The sequence below is a fragment of the Pogoniulus pusillus genome, chromosome 7 (assembly GCF_015220805.1).
Source record: "Pogoniulus pusillus isolate bPogPus1 chromosome 7, bPogPus1.pri, whole genome shotgun sequence".
NCBI classification, from domain to species: Eukaryota; Metazoa; Chordata; class Aves; order Piciformes; family Lybiidae; genus Pogoniulus; species Pogoniulus pusillus.
Window position 1 is genome coordinate 39,714,774 of NC_087270.1, and position 23,842 is coordinate 39,738,615.

Consider the following 23,842-nt stretch of genomic DNA (forward strand, 5'->3'; position numbering starts at 1 on the left):
AGCTGCCAAGTGGCACCATTCACTCTCTGGACCCAGCTCTCCAGCCAGTTCTTGCCTTAACCTCACTTCTCCATGAGTATCTTTTCTTACAGTTCCCCATAACTTTTCATGCATTCTTTTGTAGTGAAATTCATATGCAATGTCTGGTCTGGATGAGGAGGGAGTATGATGGGACTCACATAACCTCCCTTCATGCTCATCTCTCTGATTTTTGTTCCTTTTTTTTTTACTCCCCAGTAAGTTGTTGAACTATGACAGCTCAAAAGCTGCCAGTCAAGCTGTCAGCCCCTCTTTGCTTTAATGCATAATATGAGATTATCATAACTTGTCCCTGCTGTGTTTTTTTTGGTAATGCTCCCTTTTCTCCTTGCTGTCACACTGCTGCAGCAGTGATATAAATGATCTATCAGTGGCTTACCTTTATACATTCAGATCTCTCCTTCCAGAGGTCACATACTATGGCAGGCATTACCCCAGTGAGCTCCAGTCCAGAAACTTCCACTGTTGCTAATATATCCTTAGGCATTTTCCCAAATAGGTTCACATGAGATGAGATATAAGGAAAAGGTTTCCTGTAAGATTGTTGGAGCACTGGAAAGGGCTGCCCAGAGTGGCTGTGGAGTCTCCTTCTCTGGAGAGATTCAAAATCACCTCTGGATGACCCTGTTTTAGCAGGAGTGTTGAACTCCTGCTCTGTTGATCTCCAGAGCTCCCTTCCAACCCCTATAATTCTGTGATTCTCTGATTCTGTCACTTGCATTGTGCTTGGTGACAGGACAATAAGTCACCTTCCCTGGAGGTGTTAAAAAAATGCTTACATGAGGCACTTAGTGCTGTGGTCTAGTTGATTGGACAGGGCTGTGTGATAGGTTGGACTGGATGAGCTTGGAGGTCTCTTCCAACCTGGTTGATTCTATGATTCTATGTATGGTTTAGGGCTAAATGAAGATAATATAAACTCACCTCCTGCTGCACTGCCTCTCAGGAAGCCAAACTTCCTTTTTCATGCTTTTTGTTCCTTTCAACTTCTGATCATTTTCTCTAATCTGGAGCATAAATGATTACTTTTATGAGACTTTTTTGGCAAATTTTTAGGAACATGCTCTTTAACCTTTTCAGCAGTTTCCTGTCTACTTCCCAGAAACTGCTGTTGAAGGAAAGAGGTTTGTAGAAAGTTGGGATTGTAGGAAAGGGGATGAGATTTAACAAGGCCAAGTGAAAGGTCCTACACTTCGGCCACACAACCCCAAGCAGTGCTACAGCCTGAAGACAGAGTGATTGAGAGCAGCCAGGCAGAGAGGGAGCTGGGGGTACTGGTAGAGAGTAGCTGAAGATGAGCCAGCAGTGTGCCCAGGTGGGCAGGAGAGTCAATGGCATCCTGGGCTGGCTCAGGAGCAATGTGGCCAGTATGACAAGGGAGGTTCTTCTTTCCCTTGTTCTCGGCACTGCTCAGGCCACACTTTGAGTCCTGTGTCCAGTTCTGGGCTCCTCAGTTCAAGAGATGCTGAGATACTGGAAGGTGTCCAGAAAAGGGCACCAAAGCTGGTGAGGTATTTGGAGCACAGCCCTGTGAGGAGAGGCTGAGGGAGCTGGGGGTGTGCAGCCTGCAGAAGAGGAGGCTCAGGGTAGAGCTCATTGCTGTCTATAACTCCCTGAAGGGAGGCTGTAGCCAGGTGGGGTTGGGCTCTGCTACCAAGCAAACAGCAACAGAAGAAGGGGACAGAGTCTCAAGTTGTGGCAGGGGAGGTTCAGGTTGGATGTTAGGAGGAAGTTGTTGTCAGTGAGAGTGATTGGCATTGGAATGGGCTGCTTGGGGAGGTGGTGGAGTCTCTGTGCCTGGAGGTGTTGAAGCAAAGCCTGGCTGAGGCACTTAGTGCCATGGTCTGGTTGCTTGGATCAGGCTGATATGTTGGGCTGGATGATCTTGGAGGTCTCTTCCAACCTGGTTGATTCTGTCATTCTGTCACTTCTTACTTGGGAGAAGATATAGATCCCCACCTTACTACAACTTCCTTTCAGGCAGTTGTGGATACGAGAAGGTCTCCCCTCAGCCTCCTTTTCTGAAGTTCCCTCAGGCTCATAGGTTGCTGATATTTTTTTGGAGTAAATGAACAAAGCAGTCCTCTGTACTTACAACATCTGAGGAAATCTGTACTTTGTCAATATGTGATTAAACCAAGTTTTATTCCTGATCTTTGCCTCATAAGTTAATATTGTAGTGATTCCTCGTCGATTCGAAAAGCTGCATCTTAAAAAGACTTTGTGCACCACTTTCAGCATGAAATATAACAAGGAAAGTAAATGCATTTTGATTTTCAGTTCACTGTCCAGTAATTGTATATAATTGTTCATTAGAGATTACTGTAGACTCTACCACAATAATTAAAAGCTGAAATAGAAAGAAGCAATCTCGTTGCACAGCAGCGTAGCTGCGAGGTTTTCCATGTTCCTTCTGCAGTTATTAACCAACAAAGACATTTTTCTAGTGAAAGATGTTTCTCAAGGATTGCATTGCCAGCTAAACAAGTTCAAAAACTCTATTTAATAACATTGTAAAATAAAACTGTTTCCTATGGTTGGCTGAGTAATGTAGGTTCCTCAAGTAGTACAACCCTTAACTAATTAACTGGGTGCTTTCATATCAGTAGCTGATTATTGCTTCTGGAAACAATCATTTAGCCACTGAGAGGAGCAGCACATCTTAATAAAGACATTTTTCCTTACAGATCAGCTCATTAAAAATTTCCCAATGTGTGTCCTCAGCAAGGCTGTAAATTAGTTTTGACTGATGCTGGAAACTTTTGTGGGTTTCTGTCTGGGAGATGGGGATGTTATGCTTGCTGGAGGATTCTTGCATGGCCTCTTTAACTGAGGTGGCAAAATTATTTAGCTAAGGGCACTGATTTTGGGAAGCAGCACTCATTGATTGCAGGTGTTTAAAGGACAAGACCTTAGAATCGTAGAATCATAGAATCAACCAGGCTGGAAGAGACCTCCAAGATCATTCAATTCAACCTAGCACCCAGCCATGTCCAATCAACTAGACCATGGCTCTAAGTGTCTCATCCAGGCTTTTCTTGAACACCTCCAGGGATGGTGACTCCACCACCTCCCTGGGCAGCCCATTCCAATGCCAATTACTGGCAACAACTTCATCCTAACATCCAGCCTAGACCTCCCTTGGTACAGCTTGAGACTGTGTCCCCTTGTTCTGTTGCTCCTCGCCTGGCAGAAGAGCCCAACCCCACCTGGCTACAGCCTCCTTTCAGGTAGTTGTAGACAGCAATGAGCTGTAGCCAGGTGGGGTTGGGCTCTTCTGCCAGGCAAGCAGCAACAGAACAAGGGGACACAGTCTGAAGTTGTGCCAGGGGAAGTATAGGCTGGATGTCTTCACAGAGAGAGTGATTAGCATTGGAATGGGCTGCCAGGGAGGTGGTGGAGTCACTGTCCCTGGAGGTGTTCAAGAAAAGCCTGGATGAGGAATTTAGTGCCATGGTCTAGTTGACTGGATAGGGCTGGGTGATATGGACTGGATGATCTTGGATCTCTCTTCCCACCTGGTGGATTCTATGATTCTATGTTTTCAGATGAGGTCTCACCAGAGTGGAGTAGAGGGACAGAGTTCCATTCCCTTGACCTGCTGATCACAGTGTTATGTTAGAGAGAGATTAATCCAAACACATGGCTACATCCTGTGATGGCTACATCCTGTGTCAAGGTGCAGTAAGAGATGTCTCACCTTTTTTTCCCCTAAGAAACCAAGAGTCAGTGAGTGTTGTTCTGATGTGCTTCTGTAGCAGCACAGTTGCAGACATTGTCTGTATGTTGGTCTGGATGAGACAAGAACCAGGGTCAGTTTAATTTGCAAAGCTGTGTGTGTCAGACTCCCTGGAGGAACTCATCATAGAATGGTTTAGGTTGGAAGGCACATCAAAAATCATCTCATTCCAACCCCCTATCATAGGCAGGGACATCTCCCACTAGAACAGGTCACTCAAGGCCTCATCCAGCCTAGCCTTGAACACCTTCAGGGAGCATCCACAACCTCTCTGGGCTACCTGTTCCAGTGTTTCACCACCCTCACTGTAAAGAACTTCATCTTCATGGAGAGAGCAGAACCTGTGACTTGTACAGATGAAGCTGTGCCATTTGCTTTCAAAAGTCTCTCATGCTTAGACTGGTGAGAAATTCAAGTCTCATGTTCCTCTAACATCAGAGTGAACAGCTTTTATATTTAGCCATGCAAGAAAAGAAACCATTGAACTTTCAAAAGTATTCTACATTTTGGTGTGATTTGAACATTTCTCAGTAAACACAGCACTGGGGCATGAGCTACAGCTGCAGCATTTTCACACATCACTTTCTGTTCTTTCATCAGCTTTGTGCTTTTCATTTATAGCCTCCCCTGAGTCATCAGTATTGGTCTAATGGACTGGAACAGCCTAAGGTGAATGGTAATTACTTATTGAGTTGCTGATAGCCCAGATGAGAATAGGACTTATTAGATCAGTAATAATGGAAATCTGTGTTTAATGCATAAATTTTAGAATCTAAAAGTGTCTGAATTTATATATATATATATTTTGGTGTCAGTGGAGGAAGTTAAACTGTTGTTACAGAAAGGTTTAAAATTGGTTTTATGAATCATGTTGTCAAAAGAAGGCATTCTGAGAAGTAAACATGGTGAAGGTGTACTGATTGCAGTCTTTGGTAACAAAACAATACAATGAAAGTGGGTTTGAAGGCACATTTTGGTTAGGACAGAGCCTGAAGGGAAATCATAGAATCATAGAATCAAGCAGGTTGGAAGAGACCTCCAAGATCATCCAGGCCAACCTAGCACCCAGCCCTAGGCAATCAACCAGACCATGGCACTAAGTGCCTCATTCAGGCTTTGCTTCAACACCTCCAGGGACAACAACTCCACCACCTCCCTGGGCAGCCCATTCCAATGCCAATCACTCTCTCTGACAACAACTTCCCCCTAACATCCAGCCTAGACCTCCCCTGACACAACTTGACACTGTCCCCTTCTTCTGATGCTGCTTGCCTGGCAGAAGAGACCAACCCCACCTGGCTACAGCCTCCCTCCAGGGAGTTGTAGACAGCAATGAGCTCTGCCCTGAGCCTCCTCTGCTGCAGGCTGCACACCCCCAGCTCCCTCAGCCTCTCCTCTCAGGGCTGTGCTCCAGGCCCCTCACCAGATTGCCCTTGTTTGGACACATTCCAGTATCTCAACATCTCTCTTGAACTGAGGAGCCCAGAACTGGACACAGCACTCAAGGTGTGGCCTGAGGAGTGCTGAGCACAGGGGCAGAAGAACCTCCCTTGTCCTGCTGGCCACAAAATCCTAAAACTAGAATCTCCATTATGTCTTTAGATCCGTATGTGCTCTTCTTTTAAACAAATGAGACATCTTGTAACTCTTCAGCCAGATGAGAAGCCCCAGTGCTTAGGGAGAGGATTTGTTGCTGCTGTGTGGTTTACCATAGGGAACAATTTGGAGATTGTGTTTCTGTGATCTTTACCTGAACTATGAAATAATATTTTGAGCATTAGTGTCACAAAAAGCTCAACCTAATTCTGAAACAAAGAGGCTGTCATTTCCCTTAAGCTCCTGTTTGCATTGTGCTGTCGAGCTATTCTAACAGGCAACAATGAATACTTCTTAGGATCTCATGTTTTCAGGAAACAGTATTTGAAATGCTTTTCATATCAGATATGAATGACCCTTGAGTACCTTTTCCATTTGTAAGGGAAGCTTTGCCTTCAAGAAGCCAAGAGCAGACTGATTTCTGTTGTGTCACCTGATCCTTTCAGAGTTGTTCTTTACCATATTTAAAATTCACCTTGGTGGTGGAACAGCTTGATAAATTCATGGCTGACTTGCATAAATTCAAGAGAGATGTTGAGATACTGGAATGTGTCCAGAGAATGGTGATGAAGCTCGTGAGGGGCCTGGAGCAGAGCCCTGTGAGGAGAGGCTGAGGGAGCTGGGGGTGTGCAGCCTGCAGAAGAGGAGGCTCAGGGCAGAGCTCATTGCTGTCTACAGCTACCTGGAGGGAGGCTGTAGTCAGGTGGGGTTGGGCTCTTCTCCTAGGCAAGCAGCAGCAGAAGAAGGGGACAGAGTCTCAGGTTGTGTCAGGGGAGGTCTAGGCTGGATGTTAGGAGGAAGTTCCTGGCAGAGAGAGTGATTGGCATTGGAATGGGCTGCTTGGGGAGGTGGTGGAGTTGCTGTACCTGGAGGTGTTGAAGCAAAGCCTGGCTGGGGCACTTAGTGTCATGGTCTGGTTGACTGGTTGGGGCTGGGTGCTAGTTTGGAGTGGCTGATCTTGGAGGTCTATTCCATCCTGGTTGATTCTATGATTTTATAATATTCTTAGGACTCAAAGGCTTCTTTCCTCTTTCTGACCATTGATATTTTTAACTGCCAAATAAACCCCAGGGAACCTCAGCTCCTCATAGAATTCTTTATCTTGTTCAATTATCTTCTTTCAGGCAGATTAATCCTTCAAAGCCAGTTGTGCAGTGGTAGATATGAATGAATACTGAGATTCAGGTCTGCTGCCTTGCTGGAATCTGCCAGGCAGTATCAGCTGTTGTACAACATCTGTGTGGCAATGTTGAATGAGCTGTGCGGCAGGTCTTGTTCAAATATCATGTGTTCATTTACAAAACGTTTTCACATCCAAGCTACACTGAGTGCTCTCTGACTGCAGTAGGTTAAAAGCAAGTGTGCTTTATCTAAGCATATGGAGGCTCTTATGGTTTGCATTAGAACTGTCTGCGACTGCCACATTGTTTTGTTGTCTTGGCTTTTCTTTCTTTGCTTTTAGAACAGTTCCAATAATTCTAGCCAGATATCTAACTTGGTTTCTTCTCTCCCTCTTGAGCTGTTCAATATATTTATTGATGATCTGAACGAGGAGATTGAGTCCAGTATCAGTAAGTTTGCAGATGATACCAAGCTAGGAGCAGCTGTGGAGCTGTTGGGAGAGCCCTGCAGAGGGACCTGGCCAGGCTGGATGGGTGGGCAGAGGCAAATGGGATGAGATTTAACAAGGCCAAGTGCAGGGTTCTACACTTTGGCAACAACAACCCCAAGCAGCACTGCAGGATGAGAACAGTGTGGCTGGAGATCAGCCAGGCAGAGAGGGAGCTGGGGGTGCTGGTAGAGAGTAGCTGAAGTTGAGCCAGCAGTGTGCCCAGGTGGGCAGCAGAGCCAATGGCATCCTGGGCTGGCTCAGGAGCAGTGTGGACAGCAGGACAAGGGAAGTTCTTCTGCCCTTATACTCAGCAATGCTCAGGCCACCCCTTGAGTGCTGTGGCCAGCTGTGGGCTCCTCAATTCAAGAGAGATGTTGAGGTACTGGAAGGTGTCCAGAGAAGGGCAATGAAGTTGGTGAGGGGCCTGGAGCAGAGCCCTGTGAGGAGAGGCTGAGGGAGCTGGGGGTGTGCAGCCAGCAGCAGAGGAGGCTCAGGGCAGAGCTCATTGCTGTCTGCAGTTCCCTGAAGGGAGGCTGTAGCCAGGTGGGGTTGGGCTCTGCTGCCAGGCAATGTGCAACAGAAGAAGGGGACACAGTCTCAAGGTCTTTTCCAACCTGGTTGATTCTATGATTCTGTGAAGCCACATCTGATACTTGAAGACAGTCCATTGCCTGCTTTGGTGTGTGGTTATTTCTTATGTTTAAGTACTGCTTTTTTTTTTGCTGCTTTTTTTTTTTAAATGGCTTTAGGGAGTTTATTATATAGCAAAGCATTTCAGTTTCCATTAACTACTGCCATAACTTCCTTGGAAGCTCAGAAATCTGCCCTGCCTGTGGTTAGCCAAGTTTGTGTAGATGTAGCCTATCCAATAAGACCTAAACAATGTGTTGTAAATCAGTGCCAGATTTTCAAAATTAGAGAGTTAATCAGATTTCTGCCAGCAATTTGCCTCTGAGATTAATTACTGATCTTTAATTATGCATTCATACATCAGTGTAGATGTATGAATCTATGCAGGGTAATGTGAATTTGCATGGTTGTCTTGTTTGTACTTGCATTGCTAAGTACTTTTGTCCTTGTTCCATAGTTGTTGTTTTGCCTCTAACCATTATTTTGCACATTCTTTGCCTTCATTTGAGAGAATCATAAAATTGTCTAGACTGGAAAAGACCTTTAAGATCATCAAGTCTAACTGTTAACCTAATACTACAAAGTCTACTTCTAAGCAGTGTCCCCCAGCACCATGCCTACATTTCTTTTAAACACCTCCATGGATCATCAACCAGTTCCCTGGGCACCCTGTTCCAGGGCTTGACAAGCCTTCCAGTGAAGACATTTTTCTTCATGTCTAACCTAAATTTCCCCCAGTACAGCTTGAGGCTCTTTCCTTCCATTCAGTCACTTGCTACTTCTCAGCACAGACCAACACCCTTTTCACTTCAATCTCCTTTAAGGGAGTTGTGGAGAGTGAGCATATCTCCTCTCAGCCTCCTTTTCTCCAGGCTAAACACCACCAGTTCTCTCAGTCACTCCTTACAAGGCATCTTCTCCAGACATTTTGCCACATGTGTTGCTCTTCTTTGGACTTGCTCTAGCACCTCAATGTCCTTCTTGTCGTGAGAGCCCCAAAAATGAGCCCAGTATTTGAGGTGTAGTCCTTATTTTGAAATTAAAATGATTTCCTCCCAGTTTCATGTAATCTTTGAATTGCCTGGGAGAGTGCTGCAGAGCCACCATGAAACCATGCCAAAGACCGTGGAACTGTGTTGAGCTTTGTGGAGCAGCCCACATGCCTCTGCTACTGTTATTACAAGGAAAACCTGAAGAGTTAGTAATCTCTTGGCAGTTCTTACTGTCCAAGCACCTTCACAAAACCAGAGTGAGCAGTGGAATCAGCTGGTATTTGGGTTGGCACTCAGAATAAAAGCTCAAACCCAGTGTGGTTGCACAGCCTGAGCAGCTGGGATGGATTTGTGGGTGACCAGAGGTAGGTGCTTCAGGCTGTGCAATTGAATGCACAGGAACTCTTTTAAAATATGTTTCTTTTTTCTTACATGCTGGTTGAAATAATATCCAGGAGCCTGACTTTTGAAAGATCTCACAATACTGAGTGTTGAGCTCTTAGGAAAATCTGCCATCAGTTCAATGGGAGCTCTTGAATGGCAGTGACAAACTGTCCTTGATTATGTAGCACCATAAGCTTGCAGCTGGTCATAACACATGCAGCAAGGAAAAAAGCAGCAGAAAATTGGAGTCACATTTACAGCCCCATTTCAGCAACATGAGAATGAAAATACTGTAGGTCTGCTGTAATTTTCTGACAGCCCTAAGCTCAGGCTACTTGATGTTCTGTTTACTTCTGATAAATCAACACACATTAAAGCATTCAACCTGTGATTGTGTGTTGTCATTTTATGAAGGCATCAAGTGTTAAAAATCATCTGCCAAAAATCTGCTCTGACTTCCATGAAATCACAAACATGAGCAAGTATTACTCCCAAAACTAGATGGGAAAGGACTGGCAAGATTACAAAGCAAGATTTCCCAGCATAGAATCATAGAATCAACCAGGTTGGAAGAGACCTCAAAGCTCAGCCAGTCCAACCTAGCACCCAGCCCTATCCAGTCAACCAGACCATGGCAGAGTGCCTCATCCAGGCTTTGCTTCAACACCTCCAGGCACAGAGACTCCACCACCTCCCTGGGCAGCCCATTCCAACGCCAATCACTCTCTTTGCCAACAACTTCCTCCTAACATCCAGCCTAGACTTCCCCCAGCACAACTTGACACTTTGTCCCCTTGTTTTGTTGCTGGGTGCCTGGCAGAAGAGACCAACCCCCACCTGGCCACAGCCTCCCTCCAGGTAGTTGTAGACAGAAAGAAGGTCTGCCCTGAGCAGAATCTACGAGATTCACCTTAATCCACATCCCCAAGCATCCTTAAACACATCCAGAGTGGGTGACTCCACCACCTCCCTGGGCAGCTCATTCCAGTCCCTAACCACTCTCTCTGTGAAAAACTTTTTCCTACTATCCAATCTAAACCTCCCCAGACTCAGCTTGAGGCCATTCCCCCTTATTCTGTCTCAAATTACCTGTGGCAAGAGCCCAGCAGCAGCCTCTCCACTATGTCCCTTCAGGTAGTTGTTGTAGACAGCCAAGGTCACCCCTCAGCCTCCTCTTCCTCACAGTAACCATCCCCAGCTCCCTCAGTTGTTCCTCATAAGATTTATTCACCAGGCCCTTCCCCAGCTTTGTTGCCTTCCTCTGGACTCACTCCAGCACCTCCACATCTCTCTTGCATTGCGGTGCCCAAAACTGAACACAACACTCGAGGTGTGGCCAACTGAGATGCTCATGGTTAAAGTGTTGCTATCTGAGGTAGTAACAGGAAAGATAAATGTCCTCAAGATATGATTTGAATATTTCAGATGACTGTTTTAGGAGCAGATGAGTCATGGAGAGAACTGGGGCTGTTTAGTCCTCCCCAAAGTGGGATATCATCAATGCTGATCAGTACTTAAAGCACACATGTCAGAAGGATGGGAGGAGTCTTTTGTTAATGTTGTCCATTAAGAGGTAAGAGACATAAACTTAAATGTTGTAAGTTCCACTTAAACATGAGGGAGGTGGTTGAGGCCCCATGGCTGGAGGTGTTTAAGGCCAGGCTGGCTGAGGCTGTGTGCAGCCTGCTCTAGGGTAGGGTGTCCCTGGGCAGGGCAGGGGGGTTGGAACTGGCTGCTCCTTGTGGTCCCATCCAATCCTGACTGAGTCTATGATTCTATGAGGAGGAATTTCTTTAAGCATGAGGAATGCCTGGAGCAGGCTGTCCAGAGATGTGGTGCACTCTCCATCTCTGGAGACATTCCAAACCCACCTGGACATGCACCTGTGTGACCTTCTCTAGGTAATTCTGCTTTGGCAGGGGTTTTGGGCTTGATGATCTCCAGAGGTCCCTTCCAACCTCTCTCATTCTGTGATGCTGTGATGGTGATCATGCCAGGTCTAGTTGATTGGACAGGACTGGGTGATAGGTTGGACTGGATGAGCTTAGAGGTCTCTTCCAACCTGTCTGATTCTATGATGCTATAATTCAAATGACTTTTCCAACCGAAGTCTTAGTGTGATCCTTTGATCTTCTGTTAGAATTGCCATCGTATGCCCCTACGTGCTCTGTTTCTATCTGTTGCTAAAATGGGTTGAAATGCTGATTCTGATGACTTTCAAAATAAATTCTAGGTTTCAGCAGAAATTTGTTGTGTTTTGTAGGGCTATTCAGAGAAACTAACTTCAGAGTAAAAATGCCAACTTCAGCATACAGAAACTAACTTTAGCATAAAGGAGCTAAAATCTTCCATGTTTCTTCTTCCACAATCAGTGGAGAGACAGGGAGTGGGACAGAAGCTCATTCATAAAGCATTTCAAAGCTGGAAACTAATTTTAGGTTGTCTGAATTTCTCTCTGCATTGCTCTGTCTCCCTGGGAAGGATTTAGGGTGATTAACCTTGAGGTTATGCCTGCTAAAATAATTTCCAGTTCCAATTTCTTTCTTCTTCAAGGGAGAAAACTTTTGCTGCCATACCTCAAACTTGAGGTTGAACTTACTATGTCTGTCTCAGGTCTGTGCAGCCCATGAAGAAGCCAGGCTTCAAAGCAGGGATGCTTAAAGATGCTGTGAAACCAGTGTTAGGATGCCATGTAGACAGGAAGCAAGGCTGCAACAAAGGTACAAACACAATTCAGTCTCTCTGTGAGAACTGTGTGCCTTATGCTTAGGTTTTCTGCACAGGCAAATGGATCCTCATTCTTCTTGTATCTCATCCTAGGTCATTTATGCATTTTGAAAGGTACAAAATGTGAACTGGAATGTTACTGTGAAGCATCTCTTCATGATCCTTTATCTCTGGACCTGGTGTTGTAGTGCTGAATGGCTGGTTTGGTGTTCAGTGTTGTCTAGCTTCAGTAAAGAGTCATAATCTCATTTTAGAATCCAGAACTAATTTATTTGCATCTCATCCTAAGTCATTTATGCATTTTGAAAGGTACAGAATGTGAACTGGAATGTTACTGTGAAGCATCTCTTCATGATCCTTTATCTCTGGACCTGGTGTTGTAGTGCTGAGTGGCTGGTTTGGTGTTCAATGTTGTCTAGCTTCAATAAGGAACCATAATCTCAATTAGAATCCAGAACTAATTTATTTGCATCTCATCCTAGGTCATTTATGCATTTTGAAAGGTACAAAATGTGAACTGGAATGTTACTGTGAAGCATCTCTTCATGATCCTTTATCTCTGGACCTGGTGTTGTAGTGCTGAATGGCTGGTTTGGTGTTCAGTGTTGTCTAGCTTCAGTAAAGAGTCATAATCTCAATTTAGAATCCAGAACTAATTTATTTGCATCTCATCCTAGGTCATTTATGCATTTTGAAAGGTACAAAATGTGAACTGGAATGTTACTGTGAAGCATCTCTTCGTTCCTTTAACTGTGGATGAGGTTTTGTAGTGCTGAGTGGCTGGTTTGGTGTTCAATGTAGTCTAGCTTCAGTAAAGGAGTATAATCTCATTTTAGAATCCAGGGGCTAATTTATTTGACTTAAGATAAAAATGGGGGGGGGGGAAGTATTTTGTTAGCTATGAAATATTTTATGGTGCCTTTCTACTCACTAAGCAATAGAAAATCAACCCTAGCCTGCAGTTGCTCTTTGAGATGAAGTTGTAGCAAATTCTTAGAATTGAGGTAACTTTAAAAATAACCTTTTTGTTTGTTTGTTTTTAGAGTTTTCTCCATTCACTTCAGATCCAATAAAAGAGGCAATATCATAGTGGTGTTTCACAACGAGGAAAGGGCTTTGGATAAACAGTGTTTGAGGCTGGCACCTTTCTGAAGCTTTGAGATGTATCTGTCCTTTTAAGGGGGTAGTAAACTGGGGCAAGTTTGTAGTGCTGCTCTCATCTTTATTTTTGCCATCAGGTGATGAGCTTGTTTGATTAGTTAGATCACAGTTCCCTTCCAGAAAAAGCCAATTGGCCTAACCTTGGTGCACCTCACTCCTCCCTTTGCTGTGCCGACTGGGGACACTACCAGCAAAAGGCTGATGCTTGCCTGAAACAGATTGTGAGAGGAGGCTTGGCCCTGTCAAGCTCAGCTGAGCATTAGGTCTGGTCATTTATCATTGTCAGAGGGGGGGAAGAAGCACTGGACCGTTCTGCTCATCAGCTGACTGACAGCTGACTGCAGCCTAATGCAACCTCCAGGCAGATAATCTGCCATCAAGGGGGAATGTGTCTGAGAGAGATACTCTATCACAAGCTGCACGCTGCTGCGCGCTCAAAGCTGCTGACATCTTCACAAGGAAAGAAAGAAATGTCACTTGTGCTTTAAGGGACTGGGATGCATTGTAATGCTTTGCTAAAACTCTGCCATACCTCATTGCCATGGTTTTGTGTTCCCAGAAACAGATTAAGGCATGGTGGAGACATGCAGTCAGGCACAGACACGATAACGTGATGACAACGTTGAGATGAGAAGCGTTGCTTGTTTCACCTCTCAGTTTCATTCTGCTGAGATGCTGCAAAACAGCCTAATGATTTAAAATAACAGCAAACCCAACCCTGTCAAGCAGGGGCCTCCAAGTCAGCCAATGTGTTAAAGGGACAGGGAGGGTATCTCGTGAGGTGAAAGTGAAATTAAAGCAAAAACCCAGTCTAATAAGTAAGCATTAACGCTGTTTCCTGCAGTGTTTTGTTCAACAAATGCTCCCTGTCAGTGCTGTTTTAGAGCAGTGCTCTCCAAGATGGGCTCCCAAAGCTGTGACAGAATATGGATCCAGCTGAAGGCTGTGCAGCCATCCAGAGACCTGCACAGAGAGCTGGGCACAGAGGAACCAGATGAGGCTCAACAAGGACAAGTGCAGAGTCCTGCATCTGTACTCCACCAGTACAGGCTGGGAGGTGATCTGCTGGAGAGCAGCCCTACGGAGAGGGACCTGGGGGTCCTGGTGGATAACAAGTTAACCACGGCACAGCAATGTGCCCTTGTGGCCAAGAAGGCCAATGGGATCCTGGGGTGTATTAGGAAGAGTGTGTCCAGCAGATCAAGGGAGGTTCTCCTTCCCCTCCTCTCTGCCCTGCTGAGACCTCACCTTGAATACTGTGCTCAGTTTTGGGCTCTCCAGTTGAAGAGGGACAGGGATCTGCTGGAGAGGGTCCAGTGGAGGACAATGAAGATGTTGAGGGGACTGGAGGACTTGGCTAATGAGAAGAGGCTGATGGACTTGGGACTTTTATTCTGGAGGCACCGTCCCTGGGGGTCTTCAAGAAAAGACTGGATGAGGCACTTAGTGCCATGGTCTAGTTGATTGGATAGGGCTGGGTGCTAGGTTGGACTGGATGATCTTGGAGGTCTCTTCCAACCTGGTTGATTCTATGATTCTATGAAAAGAGAAGACTGAGAGGGAATTTGATCAATGTTTGATAAATATCTAAGGGCTGGCCAGGAAGAGGGGACAGGCTCTGCTCAATGCTCCCAGTGATGGGACAAGGAGCAATGGGTGTAAGTTGCAGCACAGGAGGTTCCAGCTCAACACAAGAGGGAACTTTGCTGTAAGGGTCCCAGAGCACTGGCACAGGCTCCCCATAGAGGTTGTGGGTTTTTCTTCCCTGGAGGCTTTCAAGTCCTGTCTGGATGTATTCCTCTGTGATCTGTGTTAGATAGGATTGCCCTGCTCTGGCAGGGGGATTTAACTCGATCTCCTTGAGTCCCTTCCAACCCCTAACATCCTCTGAGCCTGTGATATCTTCTTGCTCTACTGCCTGAGGAAAAATCCTGTGTCTTTCATTTCGTCACTCTTAAACTCAAGGTTTTATTGGTTTTCATCTGCTATTATTTTTATTAACAGGATCCAGTTTTGCTCTTCGTTACAAATCATATGCATGAACTTAACTGGGGGAAGATTTTAATTGAGCACTGCTGGAGATTTTCCAATAAATTAACATTACATACTTTTAACAGATGTCTGAATTAGACATTGTTATTAGACATTGTAATTAATGGAAGTATTCCTCAAATTAAAATCTTGGGGCCTTAGAAAAATTAAACTGTAGGTGACTGGGTGATGTTAACTCATTAATAAAGAGTGACTGTTGAATTCCCTCCACTGGGTTTTATTAGCCCAATAAACACTCTTGCCCAGGTAGATGGAGAAGGAGTTGGACAAAGTCTGGCATAAGGGGCTGGGAGTCAAGACACATTGCTGTCTACAGCTACCTGAAGGGAGGCTGTAGCCAGGTGGGGGTTGGTCTCTTCTCCCAGACAACCAGCAACAGAACAAGGGGACACAGTCTCAGGTTGTGGCAGAGGAGGTCTAGGCTGGATGTTAGGAGGAAGTTGATGGCAGAGAGAGTGATTGGCATTGGAATGGGCTGCCCAGGGAGGTGGTGGAGTCACTGTGCCTGGAGGTGTTGAAGCAAAGACTGGATTGGGCAATTAGTGCCATGGTCTGGTTGATTGGCCAGGGCTGGCTGATAGCTTGGACTTGATGATCTTGAAGTTCTCTTCCCACCTGGTTGATTCTGTGATTCTCTGATTACATCCCCTGTGGCAGGTATATAGATGTGTAACCCTCCCACTGAACAGATCATAAATTACATGTGCTACCACAGGTTAATTTATCTGAGTTTGTGAAATTCATATGGGATATGATGGGAATGTATAAGTGGAGTTTGTCAATAGTTTTCTTACAATCAGTGCTGAGAAATTGACATTCTGAAGTATGACTCATTGTATCCTGAAGAAAACATTGGGTGAATCACCATGGAAGTGTCTGGCTCTTTCCAGAGTACAGGAGGATCTAAGGCTGAATACTCAGATGTAGATATCCATTGCAGATGACTAAAGCCAAGTGGTATGTTTTATGTAACCTAAATGTACTTACTCCAGGTTAAACACTTGGCCTAAAGAGTCAGAAATGCATCAAACAGTGGATGTGGGTACAGTCAAGTGTGGCCATCTTTTTTATCTAGGTCTCGTGCACTTCATACATCTGAAAAGCTGCACAGGGAAGTGGTGGAGTCCACAGCCCTGGATGGCTGAGAACATGGTTTAGTGGTGGGCTTGACAGTGCTGGGTTAGCAGTTGGACTTGATCTTCAGGGTCAGGGTGTTTTCCAATCCAAATGGTCCCATGATTCTGTGATTCTGAAGTCACATGATGGTACATGGCATTGTCCCCTAGAAAGCACTAACTCCATTATTGTACTTTCTTGGATACTTTGCTCTGGCCATACCCCAAATATATTCCTGATCCTTATATTGTATCTTTGTACTTCCCATCCTCTGTTCTAGCTGCCCTGTATGCACTAGAATCATAGAATCAGTCGGGGTTGGATGGGACCACAAGGATCATCCAGTTCCAACCCCCCTGCCATGCCCAGGGACACCCTACCTTACAGCAGGCTGCACACAGCCTCACACAGCCTGGCCTCAAACACCTCCAGCCATGGGGCCTCAACCACCTCCCTGGGCAACCCATTCCAGCCTCTCACCACTCGCATGCTGAATGACTTCCTCTTCACGTCCACCTCCAGCTTTGCTCCATTCCCCCCAGTCCTGGCACTGCCTGATGTCCTGAAAAGTCCCTCCCCAGCTTTTTTGTAGTCCCCTTCAGATCCTGGAAGGCCACCAGAAGGTCACCTGGGAGCCTCCTCTTCTGCAGCCTGCACAGCCTCAACTCTTGCAGTCTGTGCTCACAGCAGAGCTGCTGCAGCCCTCTGAGCATCCTTATGGCCCTTCATACTAGCCCATGCCCAGTATGAACATCTGCTGTCTCTCTGGTCTCCTGCAGAGCCCTACAGCCATCTTTTCCCCTTGCTTCACACATGCTCCTATGGCCAGTCTTCCTCATCACACACAGCCCATCTCCCGTTTCACACTTTGAAGCTGTTTCCCTCGTGGTCCAGAGCTGTGTGACATCCTGCTTCCTATTAGCACAGCCACACAGCTACCAGCACAGCTGTTCAGCCACTAATCTGCAAATCCCAGCAGACTGGAAATTTCAAAATCATTATTTCTCCTCCTCTGCATCTCCTCCACCTTCTTCTAAGAAACGACTTTGTTTCATTTTCAGAAAGTTATTTCCCTATTGGTATATTTTCCCAGGAAGAAATGCAGAGCAAAAGCAGTTTGTGATAATGTCACCTTGGTTCATTGAGCAGAAGCTCTGTTTGTGGAGTCCATGTGTTTTGGAGTTCAAGCTGACACACTGTTCTAGGACTCATCATGTTTTGTAGTGTCAATCTACTTCTGTGTAGTAATCTGTTTGATAGGACAGAAGAAGCAAATCACAGAGTGTCACATTGTGAGACATCATCTCCAAAATACATTTCAAAACTGGTTTCAGCTACCACTCTTCCTTTCTTCACCTATTTTCCTAAGCAGATACTTATTTCACAATGAAATTTGTTGTTAATCTTTTCCACTGAATGATGCCAGGTGGCTTTAGTAAGAACTGGGAACCACCATGTGAGAATGTTGACACAATACTACAAATAGTTGTAGGCACTGAATTACCTTTATGTCTCTGACCTGTCTTTTTAATTGGTACTGAGTTGCCAGCTGGTATTAGTGACTGATGGAGGGTGGGAAGAGAGAGATGAGAGGTGAAAGAAACCCAGCAGGTCATGTATGCTATCTCTGCTGAGAACCAAAACACTCTGTCATCAGTTGGAAACATAAATGGGTGAGTCAGCAAGAGACAATCACAGAATCAGTCAGGGTTGGAAGGGACCACAAGGAGCAGCCAGTTCCAACCCCCCTGCCCTGCCCAGGGACACCCTACCCTAGAGCAGGCTGCACACAGCCTCAGCCAGCCTGGCCTCAAACACCTCCAGCCATGGGGCCTCAACCACCTCCCTGGGCAACCCAGTCCAGCCTCTCACCACTCTCATGCTCAACAACTTCCTCCTCACCTCCACTCTGACTCTCCCCACCTCCAGCTTTGCTCCATTCCCCCCAGCCCTGCCACTCCCTGACGGTCTCAAAAGTCCCTCCCCAGCTTTTTTGTAGCCCCCTTCAGATCCTGGAAGGCCACCAGAAGGTCACCTGGGAGCCTCCTCTTCTGCAGCCTGCACAGCCCCAACTCTTTCAGTCTGTGCTCACAGCAGAGCTGCTGCAGCCTCTGAGCATCCTCCTGGCCCTCCTCTGGACACTCTCCAGCATCCCCACATCCCTCTTGTCCCAGGGGCTCCAGAACTGGCTGCAGTACTCCAGGCGGGGTCTCAGCAGAGCACAGCAGAGGGGGAGAATCCCCTCCCTGGCCCTGCTGGCCACACTTATGCTGCTGCAGCCCAGGCTCTGCTTGGCTTTCTGGGCTGCAAGTGCACACTGCTGGCTCCTCTTGAGCTTCTTATCCACCAGAACCCCTAAGTCCCTCTCCTCAGGGCTTCTCCTCAGCCACTCACTGCCCAGCCTGCATTTGTGCTTGGCATTGCCTCAACCCAGCTGCAGGACCTTGCTGAAAGCACCCTTTGGGAAACAAAGTGATCTGAAACATAACACTTTGAGTTTCATCTGCTATGACATTTCTTTCCCTCTACTCAGCACTGGTCAGGACCCCTTCTTGTAGTCCCCCTTTAAGTACTGAAAGCTTCACCAAGTTATTTTTATACCTCTTTTACAAGCCTCTTAGATCTCCTGACCTGCATTCTCTGTTATCTGTCCAAAATTTCCTGCCACATGGTGATCTACCTACCACATCAAGAGTTTGGTGTTTGCTGAAGCCCATGGAGAAATAAAGATTGTACAGTGGCAGTGTGATGGAATGTGTAGGAAAAGATGTCTGTGCAAAACAGAAAGAGGAAAGGACTTGTTCAAGCAATAAATAGCTGATTTGCTTTATGAAGTGCAGGGTTCTGCACTTTGGCCACAACAACCCCAGCAGCACTACAGGCTGGGGCCAGAGTGGCTGGAAAGCAGCCAGGAAGAAAGAGACCTGGGGGTACTGGTAGATAGTAGCTGAAGCTGAGGCAGCAGAGCGCCCAGGTGGGCAGCAGAGCCAATGGCATCCTGGGCTGGCTCAGGAGCAGTGTGGGCAGCAGGACAAGGGAGGTTCTTGTGCCCCTGTGCTCAGCACTGCTCAGGCCACCCCTTGAGTGCTGTGTCCAGTACTGGGCTCCTCAGTTCAAGAGAGATGTTGAGGTGCTGGAACGTGTCCAGGGAAGGGCAGCAAGGCTGTGGAGGGACCTGGAGCTCAGCCCTGTGAGGAGAGGCTGAGGGAGCTGGGGGTGTGCAGCCTGCAGCAGAGGAGGCTCAGGGCAGAGCTCATTGCTGTCTGCAGCTGCCTGCAGGGAGGCTGTAGCCAGGTGGGGTTGGGCTCTGCTGCCAGGCAAGCAGCAACAGAACAAGGGGACAGAGTGTCAAGCTGTGCCAGGGGAGGTCTAGGCTGGATGTTGTTAGGAAGTTGTTGGCAGAGAGAGTGATTGGCATTGGAATGGGCTGCCCAGGGAGGAGGTGGAGTTGCTGTCCCTGGAGGTGTTGAAGCCAAGCCTGGCTGGGGCACTTAGTGCCATGATCTGGTTGCTTGGCCAGGGCTGGGTGCTAGGTTGGACTGGATTATCTTGGAGGTCTCTTCCAACCTGGTTGATTCTCTGATTCTAAGTTCCTTCTTCATCCCATCACTGCTTATCCCTTTTTCCTTCTCCTCTACCCATGTCCCCATTATGCTTGTGCTGGTAGGGGATGGAGGAGGCTCATGGTAATTGATTAATCAGCTGTTTTCAATTCAATGCCTGGCTGTGCTTACCAGGGAAAATTAACAGTCCTTGTATATAAATAAGCCCTTTGCTCCTGGATTAATTTGATTATGTGAGAATCTCAGTTTTCATTGAAAATTAGTAACTTTCTGGCTGCCCTGATGAAACAAATTTGGATATGTAGTCTAAATATCCCCTAATGGTTTACAAATCAAAAGATAAAGATGAATAACATGTGAATCTCTTGCCAATTGAGAAAAACAACAACAACCCTATTCTCAAATCTTTACTTTGGTTTCTTGAGAATGGATCTTCACTGAGAGAGTGATTGGCATTGGAATGGGCTGCCCAGGGAGGTGGTGGAGTTGCTATCTCTGGAGGTGTTCAAGCAAAGCCTGGATGAGGCACTTAGTGCCATGGTCTAGTTGATTGGCCAGGGCTGGGTGCTAGGTTAGACTATGAAGGATTAAGACTGCAAATATTGACTGTTCTGGAGCTAATAATGTCCTTGTCACCATAAGGAAGCTGAAGTTAGCTTCTTGTAGCCTGTTAAGTGCTCAGTGATAATCTTTCCACGTCTCTCTACCAACTGGTTTTATCTTGCTTCTTGCAATCCCTTGTCTCTGAAATGGCAGTGAGCTTGGAAAAGTACTTTTTTCTTTCTGTTGGCAAGCTACAAGAAGAGACTTTCTACATTTTTTTTCTTTTAAATACAGTGAGGTCAAAGGATTTCTGATTTTCTGGAGCTAATTTGTAGGTGAGAATTCAACTTGATGTTTTCAGAATTAAAGATGCTCAGTGAAAAGCCCCAAACTGCAATATGAGTAGTGGACACTTTGAGAGGCTCTTTATGCCTGCATATACTGTTTTGGTCAGGCATTGGAATGGGCTACCCAGGGGGGTGCTTGAGTCACCAACCCTGGGTGTGTTTGAAGGTCGCTTGGATGTGGTGCTTAGGGGTATGGTTTAGGGTGAACCTTGATGAGTAGGGTAATGGGATGGACTTGGTGATCCTGAGAGTCTTTTGCAGCATGAATGTTTCTGTGGTTCTATGATTCTGTTGCTGCTTTCTTCTGAAGGTTGAATGCATATTTTGTGACAGTCCTTTGCAATTTGTTTGTTGGGTTTGTATGTTTGTTTGTTTTGCTTCTTACTATTTAGTATGTCTAGGCAGGGGGCAGGCAATACTGGAAAAAACAATAAAGCAAAGTATCACTCATGAGAAAGTGAAGTGTTTTATCTGGCTAAGTTCCTTGCAGCCAAGCTATTGGAGGCATTGGAAGACAACTTTAGAACTCTGAAAATATTACTTTAATTCAAACCTATCTCAGCTCTAAATGTTTAATTTTTAATTTCAATATCATAGAATCATAGAATCAGCCACGTTAGAAGAGACCTCCAAGCTCATCCACTCCAACCTAGCATCCAGCCCTGGCCAATCAACCAGACCATGGCACTAAGTGCCTCAGCCAGGCTTGGCTTCAACACCTCTAGTGACGGTGACCCCTCCACCTCCCTGGGCAGCCCATTCCAATGCCAATCACTCTCTTTGGCAAGAACTTCCTCCTAACATCCAGCCTAGACCTCCCCTGGCACAACTTGAAACTGTGTCCCCTTCTTCTGTTGCTGCTTGCCTGGCAGAAGAGCCCAACCCCACCTGGCTACAGCCTCCCTTCAGGTAGCTGCAGACAGCAATGAGCTCTGCCCTGAGCCTCCTCTTCTCCAGACTGCACAGCCCGAACTCTTTCAGTCTGTCCTCATAGCAGAGCTGCTGCAGCCGTCTGAGCATCCCAGTGGCCCTTCTCTGGACACCTTCCACCACCTCAACATCTCTCTTGTATTGAGGAGCCCAGAACTGGACACAGCACTCAAGGTGTGGCCTGAGCAGTGCTGAGCACAGGGGCAGAAGAACCTCCCTTGTCCTGCTGCCCACACTGCTCCTGAGCCAGCCCAGGATGCCATTGGCTCTGCTGCCCACCTGGGCACACTGCTGCCTCATCTTCAGCTCCTCTCTCCCAGCACCCCCAGCTCCCTTTCTGCCTGGCTGCTCTCAGCCACTCTGTCCCCAGCCTGTAGTGCTGCTTGGGGTTGTTGTGGCCAAAGTGCAGAACCCTGCACTTGGCCTTGTTCAGTCTCATCCCATTGGCCTCTGCCCACCCATCCAGCCTGGCCAGGTCCCTCTGCAAGGCTCTCCTACCCTCCACAAATCCACAGCTGCTCCTAGCTTGGTGTCATCTGCAAACTTACTGCTGCTGGACTCAAGCCCCTGGTCCAGATTATTTGTAAAGATATTGAACAGGCCTGTGCCCAGCACTGATCCCTGGGGGCACACCACTGGTGCCAGTTGCCAACTGGCTGTGGCACCATTCACCACCACTCTCTGGGCCTGGCTCTCCAGCCAGTTCTTGACCCATATCAGAGTGAGTCTGTCCAAGCCAGGAGCTGCCAGCTTTGCCAAGAGCTTGTATGTTCTCTCACATGCTTGTGCAAGGAAATATAAGTTAGTCTTAAGCCACTTCTGATAGCTATAGCACTTCTCTTTGCTTCCACTGACTGGAAGATTTCCCAGAGCCCAGCTGCTTGGGATAAAAAAAAGAAACCAAAACATTCTTTCACCTGAGAGTAGGTAGTTATAGAGTTGTTTAACTCAAACCCCAAGTAGACCAGCTTTTCAGTTCCCATGGAAACAACAGATGTGGTTTTGCTAATTTTATGTCATGCCTCAAATTTTCTTAGAGAAATGGAAGTAATTGGTCCATGGCACGGAGGAAGATCTATATTGAGGGGCTGGAAGGTGTCCAGAGAAGGGTAACAAGGCTGGTGAAGGGCCTGGAACACAAGACCTATGAGGAGAGGCTGAGGGAGCTGGGGGTGTGCAGCCTGCAGAAGAGGAGGCTCAGGGCAGAGCTCATTGCTGTCTACAGCTCCCTGAAGGGAGGTTGTAGCCAGGTGGGGTTGGCCTCTTCTGCCAGGCAAGCAGCAAGAGAAGAAGGGGACAGAGTCTCAGGTTGTGGCAGGGGAGGTCTAGGCTGGATGTTAGGAAGAAGTTGTTGTCAGAGAGAGTGATTGGCATTGGAATGGGCTGCCCAGGGAGATGGTGGAGTCGCCATCCCTGGAGATGTTGAAGCCAAGCCTGGCTGGGGCACTTAGTGCCATGGTCTGGTTGACTGGATAGGGCTGGGAGCTAGGTTGGACTGGCTGAGCTTGGAGGTCTCTTCCAACCTGGTTGATTCTATGATTCTAAGAGTCCTGTGTTAAAAGCCTAGTGAGAGATGGAAGGTGCTGGGGCTCCAAGCTCCAAGTCACTGATGACAACTGTGTTTTTTTGACTACAAAGAACATGTAGTGTGTAAAAAGGAGAAGTAATGAGTAGAAGTTGCAACTGTGGTTTTATGGCTACAAAGAAGATGTAGTATGGAAAAGGAAGAAGTAATGAGTAGAAATTGCACCTGGGGATATTATGATTATACACAAGAGGAACATCTCTCTCAACAGATACAATCAGCCACTAGAATAATCTCTCCAGAGAAGTGGTGGAGTCGTCAAGACTGGACACTTTTAAGATTCATCTGGTCAGGCTGCTGGGCCACCTTATCACACAATCACACAATGATGAGACATTTGGGGATCATCTAGTCAAACCCCTCTGCTGAAGCAGGATCACCCAGAGCAGCTTGCACAGGATCATATGGATCAAAGTGGAAAGCTGGGGGTGGGTAGGTTCAGACTGGATGTGAGAAGGAAGTTGTTGAGCATGAGAGTGGTGAGAGGCTGGAATGGGTTGCCCAGGGAGGTGGTTGAGGCCCCATGGCTGGAGGTGTTTGAGGCCAGGCTGGCTGAGGCTGTGTGCAGCCTACTCTAGGGTAGGGTGTCCCTGGGCATGGCAGGGGGGTTGGAACTGGCTGCTCCTTGTGGTCCCTTCCAACCTTGACTGATTCTATGCTTCTGTTCTATGACACCCAGATGAGTTTGGAATCCCTCCCAAGAAGGAAACTCCACAACCTCTCTGGAAGCCTGTTCCAGCATTCTGTCACGTTCACAGAAAAGATGTTTTTCCTCATGTTTATGTGGAAATTTCTGTGTTCCAGCTTGTGCTCCCTGCCCTGTCAT

The 23,842-nt window shown here is 46.7% G+C and overlaps 1 protein-coding gene across 6 annotated transcripts in view; it reads left to right on the forward strand.

The window, feature by feature from the left end:
• Positions 1 to 23,842, forward strand: part of MSRA (methionine sulfoxide reductase A) — a 471,584-nt gene that overhangs the window by 69,824 nt on the left and 377,918 nt on the right. The gene's annotated exons all lie outside the window — the stretch shown is intronic.